Genomic DNA, 19,667 nt, shown 5'->3' with positions numbered 1-19,667 from the left:
GAACGCCGGCGGCTCACGGCCAGTGAGGACGGTGGAGATGCGCACGGCGAGGAGGCACCGGCTGCTGGACGCGGCGGAGGAGATGCACGACATGCCGAGAAGTGACTACGCCCGTGGAGGGCGAGGGGCCGCAAGCCCAGTCAAGGGCGGCGCACCGTTTTCGCTCGAGATGGGGGTTTAGTCGGACGCACCTCAGATTTGGAGGAGGAGCCGAGCACGGCGTCGGCGAGGGCGCCGACTGGGTTGGCGGACGAGGACGATCCCGGCGCCGCGCAGCCGGCGTGTCCGGTCACCAGATCGCGCATGCCCATCTCCGCTGGCAACGCCGACGGCCGACCGCGTGCCCGCCCGAGGTCGCCGACGGCGTCGGGGCGCTGCTGGTGTAGGTGATGGGGTTGGGAAAAGGCGGCTCGATCGGGGGGTTTTGACTTTTGAGTCGATCGGCACTTGTCTCGGGCCCTGTCTACGGCTATTTGTACCATCGGCGATTAGGGCTAGCTCCTTGTCTCACATGCCCCGCGTGGGAAAATTGGGATGGCCCATTTTAATTTATTTTGAGATGGATGTGATATGGCCCATTTGAATTGCACGAATTTCGTGCCAAATTTTATGAGAATATTGACAACAAAAAAGAACCGAATAGAGGGCAGTTTTCAAAAGTTTCAGATGAACCAACAACCTTCCCTAAAAATTAACAATGATTTCAACAACCTTATACCGTTGCTCCAAACTCAAATACATGTCTTAGTTAGGACTTAAACATGTCTACCCTTCCTACCAAGTAAAATATGTTTTTAATTTTTTATTTGTTTTCTTGAAACAGTAATTTTCGATGCAATCTTTTATTAATTATCTTAACCGCTACTTATTTGTGTTTATGCGACTACATAGAGTTGCTTGTTTGAGTTTGAGTTACAAGAACCTTGTAAGCACATACTATATCATAATTAGGGCTCTGAGAAATCAGCCTGCTATTAAGGCTTGAGGTGTTGATTGCATATAGTTTTTGTTAAAAAATCTCTATTATCCGCCAAGCCATGTGTAAACATTATTAAATCACTCCACTTCATGTGATATGCCGGCCCCTACCCCAAACAACCCCCTGGAGGTTAAATGCACATAAGCTTCTCGTTATTGGTTTTCTGCTTTGTATGAGATGTCAACCAACACCGATACAAGCCACATAACTACATGAAAGCCGATCACGGTGAGGGATTTCATTAAATAGGTCCTAGACATCGCACGTCAACAGAAACAACTTTCGAGGGATTAAATATACGTAACTTGTTGGATGTTAATTTTCCGTTTTTAATAAGGTGTTAGGTAAACCATGCAAGCCGCGTAACTATGTAAAAGGCCTAGCACTACAAGGAAAATAATAAATGTATTTGTATTGCGGACAACCACACATTGAGCAACATAAAGGAAAGAAGTAAAGAAAAACTTTAATACAACACTCAACTGAGCCACACGGGTTCACCTGCTCCTTGACAAGGGAATGGGATTGACTTATACCAAAACTCAAAAGGTCATATAGTTTTATTTTCCTAAACTTCCCAAGATGTATAGGATAACTCCGTCAAATAGTGTCAATTATCTTTTGAAATGGTATCTCATGAGGAAAAGCACCAGCCTTACAAAGAAATGGGACCTAAATTCCGGCGAAGGATCGGTAAGCGTCCATGATCACAGGCTTCTGAAACTATTTCGCAAAACTGCAACCTAAAATATGTGCTCACACGTCTCATGCATCATGATTGGCACAAAGAGGGAACGCGGCATTATCTGCTGATCCCGGGTTTCAAGTGTGTTTAAGAAGGATTTTTTTTAAATGAAGCAATCGACAAAATCATCAACCAACAACTATGATTTTGACTACTTTATATCGTTGCGCAAAGTCCAAACTCAAATGCATGTCTTAGGACTTAAGCTTTCCTACTCTTCCTACAAAGTGAACCGGGTTTAATTTTTTGATTACTTTCTCAAAACAGCATTATTTTAGCCAATCTTTCAAGAATTATCCTAATCAAGCCACTTGTTATTGTTTATTTGTGCGACTACGTAAACATTGTTCCGTGATCGACACAGACACCACCACTAGGAGAAGGGACACTAAGAAAGTGCGACATTTGATGAGCTCACCACCTTATATACAACCCGCTTGTTTGAGCTTGAGTTGCGGGAACGCTACAACTTGCAAACAACCACTATCTTGTAATTACGGTTCTTGGGCGTTGACTTGGTTTTAAAGCTTGAGACGTTGATTGCATGTAATTTTCATTTCAACAATCTCTATTATCAATCAAGCCATGAGTAAACCTTATCAAACCACTCCATTTCATGTGATATGTCAGCGTCTATCCCAAAAGAACCTCCTAGAGATTAATTGCATCTAATTTTTTGGTTATTAATTTCTTTTAATTTTGTATGAAGTGTCACGCATCAACAATGCAATCCACATGACGTCAAAGCCCAACACTGTGAGGACTCCCATCAAATAGGTCATACACATCACCTTTTAATAACAACATATTTCGGGATATTGAATGCCCAGAACTTTTCTGGGTAATAAGTTTTTGATTTTGTATGGGGTATTCGCTAACACCAATGCAGGCTACGTAATTATGTATAATGTTGAGTACATGAGGACTTCTATCAAATAGGTCATAGATGCAGCCTTGACTTTAAAGGGGCACTTTAGAAGTTACCGTGAATGTGATATGACGAGGCTACTGCAAGATAATACATCGTTTCTTCTAGGTTGTAGAAGGAACCATTTAATTATGCTAAACAAACTTGCAAGCACAACAACAGATATGATGGTCATGCTCAAGACGGTCGTTAATACACAAGGCATGGCATCTTCGTCGCGAGCTTAGCAGTAGACAAGCCATGTGGCCCGAAAATCCCACTGAGAGACTAGCGATAAAGGAGCCTGGCGGATCGGATAAGACTTTATAGAGACCATTTTGCCCCCAGAGTCTACACGGAGGCAGGTAGATTGGATCTATCCCTTGTAAAGCCCTAGCCCACTTTGTCCATACAAGGAGGCGCTACAAGGCTCTCATTCCCATCTACTTTCATAGACCTAGACTCTTGGTAGCAAAAACATAACTCCCCATTGTAATCCCTCGCACAAGGTATCCCATCACGAATACAAACACAAAGCAGGACGTAGGTATTACTCCTCATTGGAGGCAAACCTCGGTAGACTCTCTATGTGACCTCCGTTTTGGTACTTCCGACCACGCTCATACCCTACCGAGGGCACTGATACGTCCATTTTGCATCATGTTTTCATGTTGATATTTATCGCTTCTTTGGCTGTTATTTCACTTCACGGTACTATTCGTATGCCTTTTCTCTCTTATTTTGCAATGTTTACATGAAGAGGGAGAATACCGGCAACTGGAATTCTGGCCTGAAAGTGGAGCAAAGTTGAGATACCTATTCTGCGCAACTCCAAACGCCGTAAAAATCGATGAGGATTTTTTTTCCGATTTACCAAAAATACTGGGCCAAAGAAGTGCCAGAGGGGCACCAGGGGGTGCCCACAAGCCTGCACGGCGCGGCCAACCCCCCACCCCCAGGTCGCACCATGAGGACTTGTGGGCAGCCCACTGGCGCACTTTCTCCCCTCTTTTGCTATATGGAGGGTTTCGTCCAGGAAAAAATCAAGGAGGAGCTTTTTCGTGGTTTCGCCGCCGCCACGAGGCGGAACTTGAGCAGAACCAATCTAAAGCTCTGGCAGGACGATCCTGCCGGGGAAACTTCCCTCCCAGAGGGGGAAATCGTCGCCATCAACATCTTCATCAGCACCATCTCATCTCCGAACCCTAGTTCATCACTTGTAACCAATCTCCGTCTCGCGACTCCGATTGGTACTTGTAAGGTTGCTAGTAATGTTGATTACTCTTTGTAGTTGATGCTAGTTGGATTACTTGGTGGAAGAGTTTATGTTCAGATCCTTGATGCTACTCATTACCTCTCTGGTCATGAATATGATTATGCTTTGTGAGTAGTTACTTTTGTTCGTGAGGACATGGGATAAGTCATGCTAATAGTAGTCATGTGAATTTGGTATTCGTTCGGTATTTTGATATGTTGTATGTTGTTTTTCCTCTAGTGGTGTTATGTGAACGTCGACTACATAACACTTCACCATTATTTGGGCCTAGAGGAAGGCATTGGGAAGTAGTAAGTAGATGATGGGTTGCTAGAGTGACAGAAGCTTAAACCCTAGTTTATGCGTTGCTTCGTAAGGGGCTGATTTGGATCCACTAGTTTAATGCTATGGTTAGACTTTGTCTTAATTCTTCTTTCGTAGTTGCGGATGCTTGCGGGAGGGGTTAATCATAAGTGGGATGCTTGTCCAAGTAAGGGCAGTACCCAAGCGTCGGTCCACCCACATATCAAACTATCCAAGTAACGAACGTGAATCATATGAACATGATGAAACTAGCATGAAAGAAATTCCCGTGTGTCCTCGGGAGCGTTTTTCCTCCTATAAGACTTTGTCCAGGCTTGTCCCTGATGTCCGTTATGCTACTGCACAAAAGACCTTCCGGTGGCACCAGAAATGGGCACGTTGACGGCACCAGGAATCCTTCTGCGTTGGTATTCCCTCGAAGCGGAGAGGATGATGTAGCACACCGGAGGTAAGTATTTCCCTCAGTTTGAGAACCAAGGTATCAATCCAGCGGAGGAGTATCTCAAGATCCTGCACAAACACAAAAACTTGCACCCAACGCTATGAAGGGGTTGTCAATCCCTTATAGATTGTTTGCCAAGTGAGAACTGAAAGCAACAAAGTAACAAAGCAAAGTAAAAGCAGAGTTGTAAACGATGGATGTGAATAGACCCGGGGGTCGTAGTGTTTACTAGTGGCTTCTCTCATGAAAGCAAGTAGACGGTGGGTGAACAAATTACTGTCGAGCAATTGATAGAACTGTGCAGAGTCGTGACAATATCTATGCAATGATTATTTCTATAGGCATCACGTCCGAAACAAGTAGACCGATACTTTCTACATCTACTACTATTACTCCACACGTCGACCGCTATCTAGCATGCATCTAGTGTATTAAGTCCATAAGAACAGAGTAACGCCTTAAGCAAGATGACATGATGTAGAGGGATAATCTCAAACCAATGATAAAAACCCCCATCTTTTTACCCTTGATGACAACTGCTTGATGTGTGCCTTGCTGCCCCTACTGTCACTGGGAAAGGTCGCCACATGGCAGAACCCAAAACCAAGCACTTCTCCCATTGCAAGAATCATAGATCTAGTTGGCCAAACAAAACCCAAGACTCGGAAAGACTTACAAGGATATCAAATCATGCATATAAGAAATCAACAAAGACTCAAATATATATCATAGATAATCTGATCACAAGTCCACAATTCATCGGATCTCGACAAACACACCGCCAAAGAAGATTACATCGGATAGATCTCCATGAAGATCATGGAGAACTTTGTATTGAAGATCCAAGAGAGAGAAGAAGCCATCTAGCTACTAACTACGGACCCGTAGGTCTGAAGTGAACTACTCACGAGTCATTGGAGGGGTGATGATGATGATGAAGAAGCCCTCCAACTCCAAAGTCCCCTCCGGTAGGGCGCCGGGAAGGGTCTCCAGATGAGATCTCGCGGAAACGGAAGCTTGCGGCGGCGGAAAAGTATTTTCAAGGCTCCCCTGATTTTTTGCGGAATATTTGGGAATTTATAGGCCAAAGACCTAGGTCAGGGGGCGGCCAGGGAGGCCACAAGCTTGCCCACCGTCGCCTCCCCCCTGGTGGCGGAGTGGGGACTTGTGGGCTCCCTGGAGCCCACCTGGCTTGGCCTAAAAGCCCCCTGGACTTCTTCCGTTCGGGAAAAAATCATTTCAGGGTTTTTCTTCCGTTTGGACTCCGTTCCAAAATCAGATCTGAAAAGAGTCAAAAACACGAAAAAAACAGGAACTGGCACTTGGCACTGAATTAATAAGTTAGTCCCAAAAATATATAAGAAGGTACATAAAACATACAAAGAAGGCAAGATAACAGCGTGAAAACATCAAAAAATATAGATACGTTTGAGACGTATCAAGCATCCCCAAGCTTAACTCCTGCTCGTCCTTGAGTAGGGAAGTGATAAGAATGAATTTTTGATGCTTTCATGCTACCTAGCATAGGTGTCCTTTGTAGTTCCTCTTATGTGACGTGAATGTTCAGATCCATTAGATTCAAAACAATAGTTTGCTATTGATGTGGAAACAATAATAATTCAAGCAAACTAGCAAAGTAATCATGAACTTTCAAAATAACAAGGCCAAAAGAAAGTTATCCCTACAAAAGCATATAGTCTGGCTATGCTCTATCATCATTGCACAACGATTTTAAATCATGCACAACCCCGGTATTGGCCAAGTAATTGTTTCACACCTTTACTTTCTCAAACACTTTCAACTCTCACGCAATACATGAGTGTGAGCCATGGTTATAGCACTATAGATGGTGTGGAATGTGGTGGAGGTTGCAAGACAAAAAGGAGAAGATAGTCACATTAACTAGGCATATCAATGAGCTGTGGAGATGCTCATCAATAGATATCAATGTGAATGAGTAGGGATTGCCATACAAATGATGCACTAGAGCTACAAGTATGTGAAAGCTCTTAAAGTAAACTAATGGGTGCATCCAACTTGCTTGCTCACGAAGACCTAAGGCAATTTTGAGGAAGCCTATCATTGGAATATACAAGCCAAGTTATATAATGAAAATTTCCCACTAGCTATATGGTGGTGACAAAACGAGAGACTCTCAATCATGAAGATCATGGTGCTTAATATGCACAAGTGTGGAAAAAGTGGTAGCATTGTCCCTTCTCTCTTTTTCTCTCATTCTTTTTTTTGGTGGGCTCTTTGGCCTCTTTTTTTATGGGCTTCTTTGGCCTCTTTTCTTTCCTCACATGGGACAATGCTCCAATAATGATGATCACCACACTTTCAACTCAAAACTTAGAGCAACTATGACTCTATATGGAATGCCTTCGGTAGTGTACCGTGGCAATGATCTAGCATGGCATAGACATCAATGGAAACATCATGCTAGCTATCTTACAATCATGCAAAGGCAAAGTAGACGTGGTGGCACATGTCATGGTGGTAGTTGCATGGCAATATATCTCGGAATGACTTTTGAAAAAGCCATAGTAGGTAGGTATAGTGGCTGTTTTGAGGGAGGCTAATGGTGGGTTTTGTGCACCGGCGAATGTTGCACGACACTAAGAAGATGGTGATGGTGAAAGGTGAAAGTGCATCTAAACCATGGACTCAACATTAGTCATGAAGAACTCATATACTTGTTGCAAAAGTTTTATTAGTAATCGAAACAAAGCATTCAACGCATACTCCTAGGGGAAGGGTTGGTAGGTATAAACCATCGCGCGATCCCGACCGCCATGCAAACGATGACAATCAATATACTAATCATGCTCAGATTTCATCACATAGCGGTTCACCATACGTGCGTGATACGGGAATCACTAACTTCGACACAAGTATTTCTAGATCCACAACACCTTACTAGCATGACTTCAATATTACCATAACCACAACTCAAAACTAATTGAGATGAATCAAACTTCTCTAACTATTCGATGCACATGAAGGTGGAAGTTTTCGTATCCCTTTGGATAACTACCCCTTTTGAGACTACTTTCAAAGCATAGATCAACTACCAAGACACGCACCGCTGTGCTCTAAAAGATATAAGTGAAGCACATAGAGCAAAAGTATCTAGCTCAAAAGATATAAGTGAAGCACATGTGAGCTGAATTGTCTACCAAAAGATATAAGTGAAGCTCGACAAAATCACGGTGTGTGCATGTCTCTCTCTATAGGTGTGTGCAGCAAGGATGATTGTGACACAACAAAAATAAAAGACTCCTACGATACAAAACGCTCCAAGCAAAAACACATAACATGTGGTGAATAAAAATATAGCCCCAGGTAACGTTACCGATGAATTGAAGACGAGAGAGGGGATGCCTTCCCGGGGATCCCCAAGCTTAGGCTTTTAAGGCATCCTTGAATCTCTTGGTGTGCCTTGGGCATCCCCAAGCTTGAGCTCTTGCCACTCTTTCTCTCTTTGTCCATAAGAACTTCACCCAAAACTTGAAAACTTCACAACATGAAACTTAAACAGAAACTCGTGATAACATTAGTACAAGAAAGCAAAGCACCACTTCCTTAGGTACTGTCGAAAACTTAAATTCTAATTTTGCTGATGTTGGGTTACTGTACTTTCAATCTTCCATGGCTAATACCCCCCCCCCCGATACTATCCATAGTTTCATCAAAATAAGCAACCAACACAACAAAAACTGAATCTGTTAACAGCAGACCAGTCTGTAGCAATATGTATATTTCGTATACCTCTGGTACTTCAAAAATTCTGAAAAATTACGACAGTCTGAAGAATTTGCGTAGCAATCAGCAACAAAAAGAATCAACTCAAAAGCTCTTACAGAAAAAAAAAATTTCTTTTCGTGAGCAGAAAGTTTCTGTCTTTTCCAGCATGACCAAACGATCATCCCCAAGACTAATCATAACGGTTTTGCTTGGCACAAACGCAAAAAATAAACACAAAAAACACAATCACAACAGAATTATGAAAGTGTGGAAAACACAAAACAGAAAGAAAAAGGATAGATTCGTTGGGTTGCCTCCCAACAAGCGCTTTTGTTTAACGCCCTTAGCTAGGCATTCAATGATGCTCTCACAAAAGACAAGAATTGAAGCACAACGAGAGCATCCTAAAGCATGTGAAAATCACATCTAAGTCTAACATACTTCCTATGCATAGGCATTTTATAGGAAAACAGATTGTCAAGACAACCAATAGTTGCCATATGCAAGGAAGAAGAAAGAGACAATAGCAATCTCAACATAACGAGAGGTAATTTGGTAACATGAAAGTTTCTACCAAAATATTTTCCTCTCTCATAGCAATTACATGTGGGATCATATTCGAATTCAATAATGTAACTATCCCATAGGATATTCTTTTCATGATCCACATGCATGCAAAGTTGACGCTCTTCAAAAATAGTGGGATTATCATCAAATAATGTCATGACTTCTCCAATCCCACTTCCAGTATTGTTGCAAATATCATATTCATCATGAGGTTTGAACAAATTTTCAAGATCATAAGAAAGATCATCACCCCAATCATGATTATTGCAACAAGTAGTGGTCATAGCAAGACTAGCATCCCCAAGCTTAGGGTTTTGCATAATTTTAGCCTGATTGTCACTAATAGGATTTATAGTGAAATCATTGCAATCATGCTTTTCATCCAAGGAGACCTCGTGAATCACTTCATGAATTTCTTCCTCACAATTTTCAGATTCACGCATCTTACGCAAAACTCCAAATAGATAGTAAATTGCCCTCAACTCACTAGCAATATGTTCCCCACGAGTGGGTCTCTTAAAGAGACAAGCAAGTGGATGAGGATCCATATCACTAGATTTTCAGCAAGCGAAGATGCAAGCATATTGAGGGCACATGGCACCCAAGCGAACAGAAAGCAAGCGAGAGAAAAGGGCGAACGAAAAAAGGCGAATGAAAACGGCAAATGTGAAGTGGGGGAGAGGAAAACGAGAGGCAACTGGCAACAAAAGTAAATGCAAGAGAAGAGTTTGTGAGACCTACTTGGATAGATCTTGATTTCTCCTCCCCGGCAACGGCTCCAGAAATGCTTCTGATGTCCGTTATGCTACTGCACAAAAGACCTTCCGGTGGCGCCGGAAATGGGCACGTTGACGGCACCAGGAATCCGTCTGCGTTGGTATTCCCTCGAAGCGGAGAGGATGATGTAGCACAGCGGAGGTAAGTATTTCCCTCAGTTTGAGAACCAAGGTATCAATCCAGTGGAGGAGTATCTCAAGATCCTGCACAAACGCAAAAACTTGCACCCAACGCTATGAAGGGGTTGTCAATCCCTTATAGATTGTTTGCCAAGTGAGAACTGAAAGCAACAAAGTAACAAAGCAAAGTAAAAGCGGAGTTGTAAACGATGGATGTGAATAGACCCAGGGGCCGTAGTGTTTACTAGGGGCTTCTCTCATGAAACAAGTAGACGGTGGGTGAACAAATTACTGTCGAGAAATTGATAGAACTGTGCAGAGTCATGACGATATCTATGCAATGATTATTTCTATAGGCATCACGTCCAAAACAAGTAGACCAATACTTTCTGCATCTACTACTATTACTCCACACGTCGACCGCTATCCAGCATGCATCTAGTGTATTAAGTCCATAAGAACAGAGTAACGCCTTAAGCAAGATGACATGATGTAGAGGGATAATCTCAAACCAATGATAAAAACCCCATATTTTTACCCTTGATGGCAACTTCTTGATGTGTGCCTTGCTGCCCCTACTGTCACTCGAAAAGGTCACCACATGGCAGAACCCAAAACCAAGCACTTCTCCCATTGCAAGAATCATAGATCTAGTTGGCCAAACAAAACCCAAGACTCAGAGAGACTTACAAGGATATAAAATATAAAATCATGCATATAAGAAATCAGCAAAGACTTTAATATATATCATAGATAATCTGATCACAAGTCCACAATTCATCGGATCTCGACAAACACACCGCCAAAGAAGATTACATCGGATAGATCTCCATGAAGATCATGGAGAACTTTGTATTGAAGATCCAAGAGAGAGAAGAAGCCATCTAGCTACTAACTACGGACCCGTAGGTCTGAAGTGAACTACTCACGAGTCAATGGAGGGGCGATGATGATGATGAAGAAGCCCTCCAACTCCAAAGTCCCCTCCGGCAGGGCACCGGGAAGGGTCTCCAGATGAGATCTCGCGGAAACGGAAGCTTGCAGCAGCGGAAAAGTATTTTCGAGGCTCCCCTGATTTTTTGCGGAATATTTGGGAATTTATAGGCCAAAGACCTAGGTCAGGGGGCGGTCAGGGAGGCCACAAGCCTGCCCACCGCCGCCTCCCGCCTGGTGGCGGAGTGGGGGCTTGTGGGCTCCCTGGAGCCCACCTGGCTTGGCCCAAAAGCCCCCTGGACTTCTTCCGTTCGGGAAAAAATCATTTCGGGGTTTTTCTTCCGTTTGGACTCCGTTCCAAAATTAGATCTGAAAAGAGTCAAAAACACGGAAAAAAAACATGAACTGGCACTTGGCACTGAATTAATAAGTTAGTCCCAAAAATATATATAAAGGTACATAAAACATACAAAGAAGGCAAGATAACAGCGTGAAAACATCAAAAATTATAGATACGTTTGAGACGTATCAGTCCCTTGCTACAAAAGGGATTGGGCAACTTTGTTGCACCGTTGCTACTTTTGTTACTTCTTGCTTGCTAGGAATCATCTCACCACACAATCACTTGTTACCGACGATTTCAGTGCCTGCAGATTTTACCTTGCTGAAAACCACTTGTCAGATCCTTCTCCTCCTCGTTGGGTTCGACACTCTTACTTATCGAAAGCACTATGATTGATCCCCTATACTTGTGGGTCATCAAGACTCTTTTCTGGCACTGTTGTCGGGGAGTGAAGTGCCTTTGGTAAGTGGAACTTGGTAAGGAAACATTCATATAGTGTGCTAAAATTTATTGTCACTTGTCACTATGGATACTAATCCTTTGAGGGGCTTGTTAGGGGTATCTTCACCTCGAACGGAAGCACAAATAGTTGCTCCTCAACCTGTTGCACCTACTGAAAATATTTGCTTTGAATTTCCTTCGTGTATGCTTGAGAAACTACTGGCTAATCCTTTTACACGAGATGGAACATCACATCCAGACTTGCATCTGATCTATGTAGATGAAGTTTGTGGTTTATTTAAGCTTGTAGGTGTGCCCGAGGATGAGGTCAAGAAGAAGGTCTTTCCTTTATCTTTGAAGGATAAGACATTGACATGGTATAGGCTATGTGATGATACTGGATCATGGGACTACAATCGGTTGAAATTGGAATTTCATCAAAAGTTTTATCCTATGCATTTAGTACATCGTGATCGGAATTATATTTATAATTTTTGGCCTCGTGACAGAGAAAGCATTGCTCAAGCTTGGGGAGGCTTAAATCAATGCTATATTCATGCCCCAATCATGAGCTCTCGAGAGAAATTATCATTCAGAACTTCTATGCTCAGCTTTCTCATGATGATCGCACCATGCTTGACACTTCTTGTACCGGTTTTTTTAAGGAGATATTGACTTCAAATAGAATTTATTGGAGAGAGTTAAATGCAACTCTGAAGATTGGGAGCTTGAAGAAGGTAAGAGTCAGGTATGAATTTCACGTTTGATTGCGTTAAATCCTTTGCTGAGACAAATACCTTTAGTGATTTTAGCGCTAAGTATGGACTTGACTCTGAGATAGTAGCTTCATTGTGTGAATCCTTTGCTGCTCATATTGATCTCTCCAAAGAGAAGTGGTTTAAATATCATCCTCCTTTAGAAGTCAATGTAGTTAAACCCACTCCAGTTGAAGAGAAAGTCATTGCCTATAATGATCCTATTGTTCCTAGTGCTTACATTGAGAAACCACCTTTCCCTGTTAGGATGAAGGATTATTCTAAAGCTTCAACTGTGATACGTAGAGGCTACATTAGAACACCTACACCCCCTGAGCAAATTAGAGTTGAACCTAGCATTGCTATTATCAAAGATCTTCTGTCTGAAGAAGTTGAGGGACATAATATTCACTTCTGTGAAGATGCTGCTAGAATTGCTAAACCTCACGCTAGAGACAAACATAGGCATGTTGTTGGCATGCATGTGGTTTCTGTTAAGATAGGAGATCATTGTTATCATGGTTTATGTGACGTGGGTGCTAGTGTTAGTGCAATACCTCAATCCTTATACGATGACATCAAAGATGAGATTGCACATGTTGAGATAGAACCTATTGATGTCACTATTCAGCTTGCCAATAGAGATACAATCTGCCCTGTGGGAATTGTTAGGGATGTTGAAGTCTTGTGTGGTAAAATGAAGTATCAGCTGATTTCCTCGTTCTTGCTACTGCACAAGATAGCTTTTGTCCCATCATATTTGGCAGACCTTTTCTCAATACTGTCAATGCTCATATTGATTGTGAGAAGCAAACTGTCACTGTTGGCTTTGAAGGAGTGTCACATGAGTTCAATTTCTCCAAGTTTGGTAGACAACCTCATCAAAAGGAGTTGCCTAGTAGGGATGAAACTATTGCCTTAGCTTCTATTGCCGTGCCTCCTACTGATCCCTTAGAGAAATACTTGCTTGAGCATGAAAATGATATGCATATGGATGAAAGGGATGAGATAGATAGAGTTGTCTTAGAACAATATCCTATCCTTAAGAATAACTTGCATGTTGAACTGCTTGGGGATCCACCCCCGCCAAAGGGTGATCTTGTGTTCGAGCTTAAACAGTTGCCTGATACTCTTAAGTATGTCTATCTTGATGAAAAGGAGATATATCCTGTTATTATTAGTGCTAGCCTCTCAGAGCATGAAGAAAAGAAGTTACTAAAAACTCTGAGGAAGTACCGTGCTGCTATTGGATATACTCTTGATGATCTTAAGGGCATTAGTCCTACTCTATGTCAGCACAAGATTAAAATTGATCCTGATTTCAAACCAGTTGCTGGTCATCAAAGGAGATTGAATCCTAAGATGAAAGAAGTAGTGAGAAAAGAAATACTAAAGCTCCTGGAAGTGGGTATTATCTATCGTGTTGCTCATAGCGATTGGGTGAGTCCGGTGCATTGCGTCCCTAAGAAGGGAGGCATTACTGTTGTCCCTAATGATAAGGATGAGTTGATCCCACAAAGGATTATTACTCGCTATAGGATGGTGATCGATTTTAGGAAATTGAATAAAGCCACTAGGAAAGATCATTACCCTTTGCCTTTTATCGACCAAATGCTAGAAAGGTTGTCCAAACACACACACTTCTGCTTTCTAGACGATTATTCTGGTTTCTACCAAATACCAGCTGCACAATCTGATCAGGAGAAAACCACTTTCACCTGTCCTTTCGGTACCTTTGCTTATAGACGTATGCCTTTTGGCTTATGTAATGCACCTGCCACCTTTCAAAGATGTATGATGGCTATATTCTCTGACTTTTGTGAAAATATTGTCGAGGTTTTCATGGATGCTTTTCTGTTTACGGGTCTTCTTTTGATGATTGCCTCAGCAACCTTGATCGAGTCTTGTAGAGATGTAAAGACACCAATCTTGTCTTGAATTGGGAGAAGTGCCACTTTATGGTTAATGAAGGCATCGTCTTAGGATATAAAATTTCTGAAAGAGGTATTGAAGTCAATAAGGCTAAAGTTGATGCAATCGAGAAAATGCCATACCCCACAGATATCAAAGGTATAAGAAGTTTCCTTGGTCATGTTGGTTTCTATAGAAGGTTCATTAAAGACTTCTCTAAGATTTCTAGGCCTCTTACCAATCTCTTGCAAAAGGATATTCCTTTTGTCTTTGACGATGATTGTGAGGAAGCCTTCGAAATACTGAAGAGGGCTTTGATAACTGCACCTACTGTTCAACCACCTGATTGGAACTTGCCTTTTGAAATCATGTGTGACGCTAGTGATTATGCTGTTGGTGTTGTTCTAGGGCAAAGAGTCTACAAGAAGTTGAATGTTATTCACTACGCTAGTAAAACTATAGACAGTGCCCAAAGAAACTATGCCACTACGGAGAAGGAATTTTTAGCAGTCGTGTTTGCATGTGAAAAGTTCAGGTCTTACATAGTTGATTTCAAAGTCACTATTCACACTGATCATGCTTCTATTAAGTACCTCATGGAGAAGAAAGACGCTAAACCTAGACTTATCAGATGGGTTCTCTTGCTACAAGAATTTGATTTGCACGTTGTCGACAGAAAGGGTGATGATAACCCCGTAGCAGATAACTTGTCTAGGTTGGAGAACGTTCTTGATGACCCACAACCTATTGATGATAGCTTTCTCGATGAGCAATTGAATGTCATCAATGCTTCACGTAGTGCACCTTGGTATGCTAATTATGCAAACTATATCGTTGCCATATATACCACCTAGTTTCACATACCAGCAAAAGAAGAAATTCTTCTTTGACTTGAGACATTACTTTTGGGATGATCCTCACCTTTATAAGGAAGGAGTAGATGGTGTTATTAGACGTTGTGTACCTGAACATGAACAGGGACAGATCCTACAGAAGTGTCACTCTGAGGCCTACGGTGGACACCATGCGGGAGATAGAACTGCACATAAGGTATTGCAATCAGGTTTCTATTGGCCCACTCTCTTCAAGGATGCATGTAAGTTTGTCTTGTCTTGTGACGAATGTCAAAGAATAGGTAATATTAGTAAACTTCAGGAAATGCCTATGAACTATTCACTTGTCATTGAACCATTTGATGTCTGGGGCTTTGATTATATGGGACCTTTTCCAAAATCCAACGGGTATACTCACATCTTAGTTGTTGTTGATTATGTCACTAAGTGGGTAGAAGCTATCCCCACTAGTACTGCTGATCACAACACCTCTATCAAGATGCTGAAAGAAGTTATCTTCCCTAGATTTGGAGTCCCTAGATATCTAATGACCGACGGTGGCTCACACCTCATTCATGGTGCTTTCTGTAAAACGCTTGCTAAGTATGATGTCAACCATAGAATTGCGTCTCCCTATCACCCTTAGTACAGTGGTCAAGTAGAGCTAAGTAATAGAGAGATTAAACTGATTCTGCAAAAGACTGTCAACAGGTCTAGAAAGAATTGGTCTAAGAAGCTCGATGATGCACTGTGGGCTTATAGAACTGCCTATAAGAATCCCATGGGCATGTCTCCGTACAAAATGGCGTATGGGAAAGCATGTCACTTACCTCTTGAGCTAGAGCATAAAGCTTATTGGGCAATCAAAGAGCTCAACTTTGATTTCAAACTTGCCGGTGAGAAGAGGTTATTTGATATTAGCTCGCTTGATGAGTGGAGAACTCAAGCATATGAGAATGCCAAGCTGTTCAAAGAGAAGGTTAAGAGGTGGCATGATAAGAGGATACAAAAGCGTGAGTTCAATGTAGGTGATTATGTCTTTCTATATAACTCTCGTTTAAGATTCTTTGCAGGCAAGCTTCTCTCTAAATGGGAAGGTCCCTATGTTGTTGAGGAAGTATATTGTTCCGGTGCTATCAAGATCAACAACACGGAAGGTAATTGTCCGAGAGTGGTAAAGGAAAGAGAATCAAGCATTATATCTCACGTACTCCCATAAATGTTGAAAGCAATATTATCAATACCATAACTCCCGAGAAATACCTAAGGGATGTTTATCAGCCTGTTTCAGACTCCAAAAACAAAGAGGTATGTGATTCGGTAAGAAAACAAAGTCCAAAACTTTTCCAGTAGGAAATTTTCTCCGTTTTGGAATATTTCAAAAAAATACAAAAATTGGAAGTAGTCCGGAAAGTGCGCGAGGAGGCGACAAGCCTGCACGGCGCGGGCCCACCCCCTGGCCGCGCCATGAGGGCTTGTGGCCACCTCGTGCGCCTCCCGGACTCCGTTTTCGTGCAGGGTACTCCTTCTGGTCTAGAAAAAATCATTATATATACTCCCGTTTGGTTTGACCCCTGCATCACGCATATCTCTTCTGTTTTTCGTTTCGAGCCTGTTTTCTGCCGCAAATCTAGGTCAAGATGTCTTCTCAGGATTTAGAGGGGGAGAGCTATGTGGAGGATTACCTTGCTAACCCCAAGGTCTATTGGGACTTGGATCCTTATGGCTAGACCACTGATGAGGAAGAAGATTATGATCCAAAGGGGAAGGAACAAACAAGTTCCAATGAAGAGGAGGCTCCTCTACCTCAACCTGGACACACTCATGTGGAGTTCAAGAAGTCAAGCCTCCCTGACTCAAGGAAGAATCCTAAGACCTTGTTTATCCCTTCTCGTTTCTTGCAGGAGAGTAAGCAGAAATTATGCCAAAGGGTATTGAAGCTTGAAGAGAAAAATGATGATCTGAGGGAGCAGAATTTTATGCTCAAGTGGAAATTAAACAAGCTCAAGACCTCTTCAACAACTCCACCACCTTCACCACCAAAGGAATACAACTGAGCATTGGTATGGGCAATCCCCTTGGCTTTTGCCAAGCTTGGGGGAGTTGCCCCGGTATCGTATCACCATCACATCTTTTGCCTTTACCTTTGTTTTAGTTTTCCTTTTCAGTTTTCTTTTTCTCTAGTAGTTTAAAAGTCTTAGTGTTTTAGTTTCGAGTTTTGCTTTGTGTCACCCCCGATGTATTCTTGCTCATGAGCCATATAATAAAGAGTGTCTTAGCTGAAGGGCTTTGCCTCTTGCCATGATCAAAAGAGTGAGAATAGAACAAAAGCATGAAAGATCATGTAATGATCTTATGGGAAGTGATGGCTTCACATATAAAAAGAATGAGGATTGAAACTTGTTGAGGGTAGGCAAACGTAGACCTTGGTCATTGTTGCAATTAATAGGAAGTGATAAATAAGGAGAGGTTCACATATAAATATATTATCTTTGACACCATCTATGATTGTGAACACTCACCAAACTATCGCATGCCTACAAGTAGATGTTGGACAAGGAAGACAACGTAATGCATTGTGTTTGCTTGGCTCTGAACAATGTTATATGATTAGAGATCCCTTAGCATGTGACGATTGCTTCCACCTCATATTAGCCAAAACTCCCGCACCAAGTAGAGATACTACTTGTGCATCCATAAACCATCAACCCAGTTTTGCCATGTGAGTCCACCATACCTACCTATGGATTGAATAAGATCCCTCAAGTAAGTTGCCATCGGTGCAAGCAATAAAAATTGCTCTCTAATATGTATGATCTATTAGTGTGTGGAAAATAAGCTTTATACGAACCTATGATGAGGAAGACATAAAAGCGACAGACTGCATAATAAAGTTCTTTATCACAGGAGGCAATATAAAGTGACGTTCCTCCGCACTAAGAGGACACACATCCAAACCTCAAAAGCACATGACAACATGTTCTTCCCTCTGCGAAGGGCCTATCTTGTACCTTTACTTTTTTCCCTTGAAAGAGTCATGGTGATCTTCACCAATTCCTTATCTCGCCTTTATCTTGGCTAACGTCATATGCTTGGGAAAGATCTATATTCATATGTCAACTTGGAGGTAGGCATTCATGAATTATTATTGTTGACATTACCCTTGAGATAAGTAGTTGGGAGGCAAAACTATAAGCCCCTATCTTTCTCTGTGTCTAGCTAAAACTTTGATCTCATGAGTACCACGTGAGTTGTAGCAATTGTAGAGAACGAAAGAATGATTGAGTATGTGGATTTGCTTTACAAGCTCTTATTTGACTCTTTCTGATGTTGTGACAAATTGCAATTGCTTCAATGACTAAAGGCTATCGGTTGTTACTTCTCGGTAAGGTTCTTGATCCATGCTTTACTTTGTGAAGGAATTATCACTTTAGCATGAGAGATTATATGTTGGTATTGTTGTTCTGATCTTGATCATGATGCATGCATGTTCGTATCTTGTTTTGTCGACACCTCTCTCCCTAAACATGTGGACATATTTATTGAGCTCGGCTTTCGCTTGAGGACAAGCGAGGTCTAAGCTTGGGGGAGTTGATACGTCCATTTTGCATCATGTTTTCATGTTGATATTTATCGCTTCTTTGGCTGTTATTTCACTTCACGGTACTATTCTAATGCCTTTTCTCTCTTATTTTGCAAGGTTTACATGAAGAGGGAGAATACCGGCAACTGGAATTCTAGCCTGAAAGTGGAGCAAAGTTGAGATACCTATTCTGCGCAACTCCAAACGCTGTAAAAATCAACGAGGATTTTTTTTCCGATTTATCAAAAATACTGGGACGAAGAAGTGCCAGAGGGGCACCAGGGGGTGCCCACAAGCCTGCAAGGCGCGGCCACCCACCCCCCCAGGTCGCGCCATGAGGGCTTGTGGGCAGCCCACTGGCCCACTTGCTCCCCTCTTTTGCTATATGGAGGGTTTCGTCCAGGAAAAATATCAAGGAGGAGCTTTTTCGTGGTTTCGCCGCCGCCACGAGGCGGAACTTGAGCAGAACCAATCTAGAGCTCCGGCAGGACGATCTTGCCGGGGAAACTTCCCTCCCGGAGGGGGAAATCGCCGCCATCGTCATCACCAACACTCCTCTCATTGGAGGGGACTCGTCACCATCAACATCTTCATCAGCACCATCTCATCTCCAAACCCTAGTTCAGCACTTGTAACCAATCTCCGTCTCGCGACTCCGATTGGTACTTGTAAGGTTGCTAGTACTGTTGATTACTCTTTGTAGTTGATGCTAGTTGGATTACTTGGTGGAAGAGTTTATGTTCAGATCCTTGATGCTACTCATTACCTCTCTGGTCATGAATATTATTATACTTTGTGAGTAGTTACTTTTGTTCCTGAAGACATGGCATAAGTCATGTTAATAGTAATCATGTGAATTTGGTATTCGTTCGGTATTTTGATATGTTGTATGTTGTTTTTCCTCTAGTGGTGTTATGTGAACGTCGACTACATAACACTTCACCATTATTTGGGACTAGAGGAAGGCATTGGGAAGTAGTAAGTAGATGATGGGTTGCTAGAGTGA

Source organism: Hordeum vulgare, chromosome 5H (assembly GCF_904849725.1).
Source record: "Hordeum vulgare subsp. vulgare chromosome 5H, MorexV3_pseudomolecules_assembly, whole genome shotgun sequence".
Taxonomy (NCBI): domain Eukaryota; kingdom Viridiplantae; phylum Streptophyta; class Magnoliopsida; order Poales; family Poaceae; genus Hordeum; species Hordeum vulgare.
The sequence above is the reverse complement of the archived record's forward strand: the minus strand, read 5'-3'. Positions refer to the sequence as shown.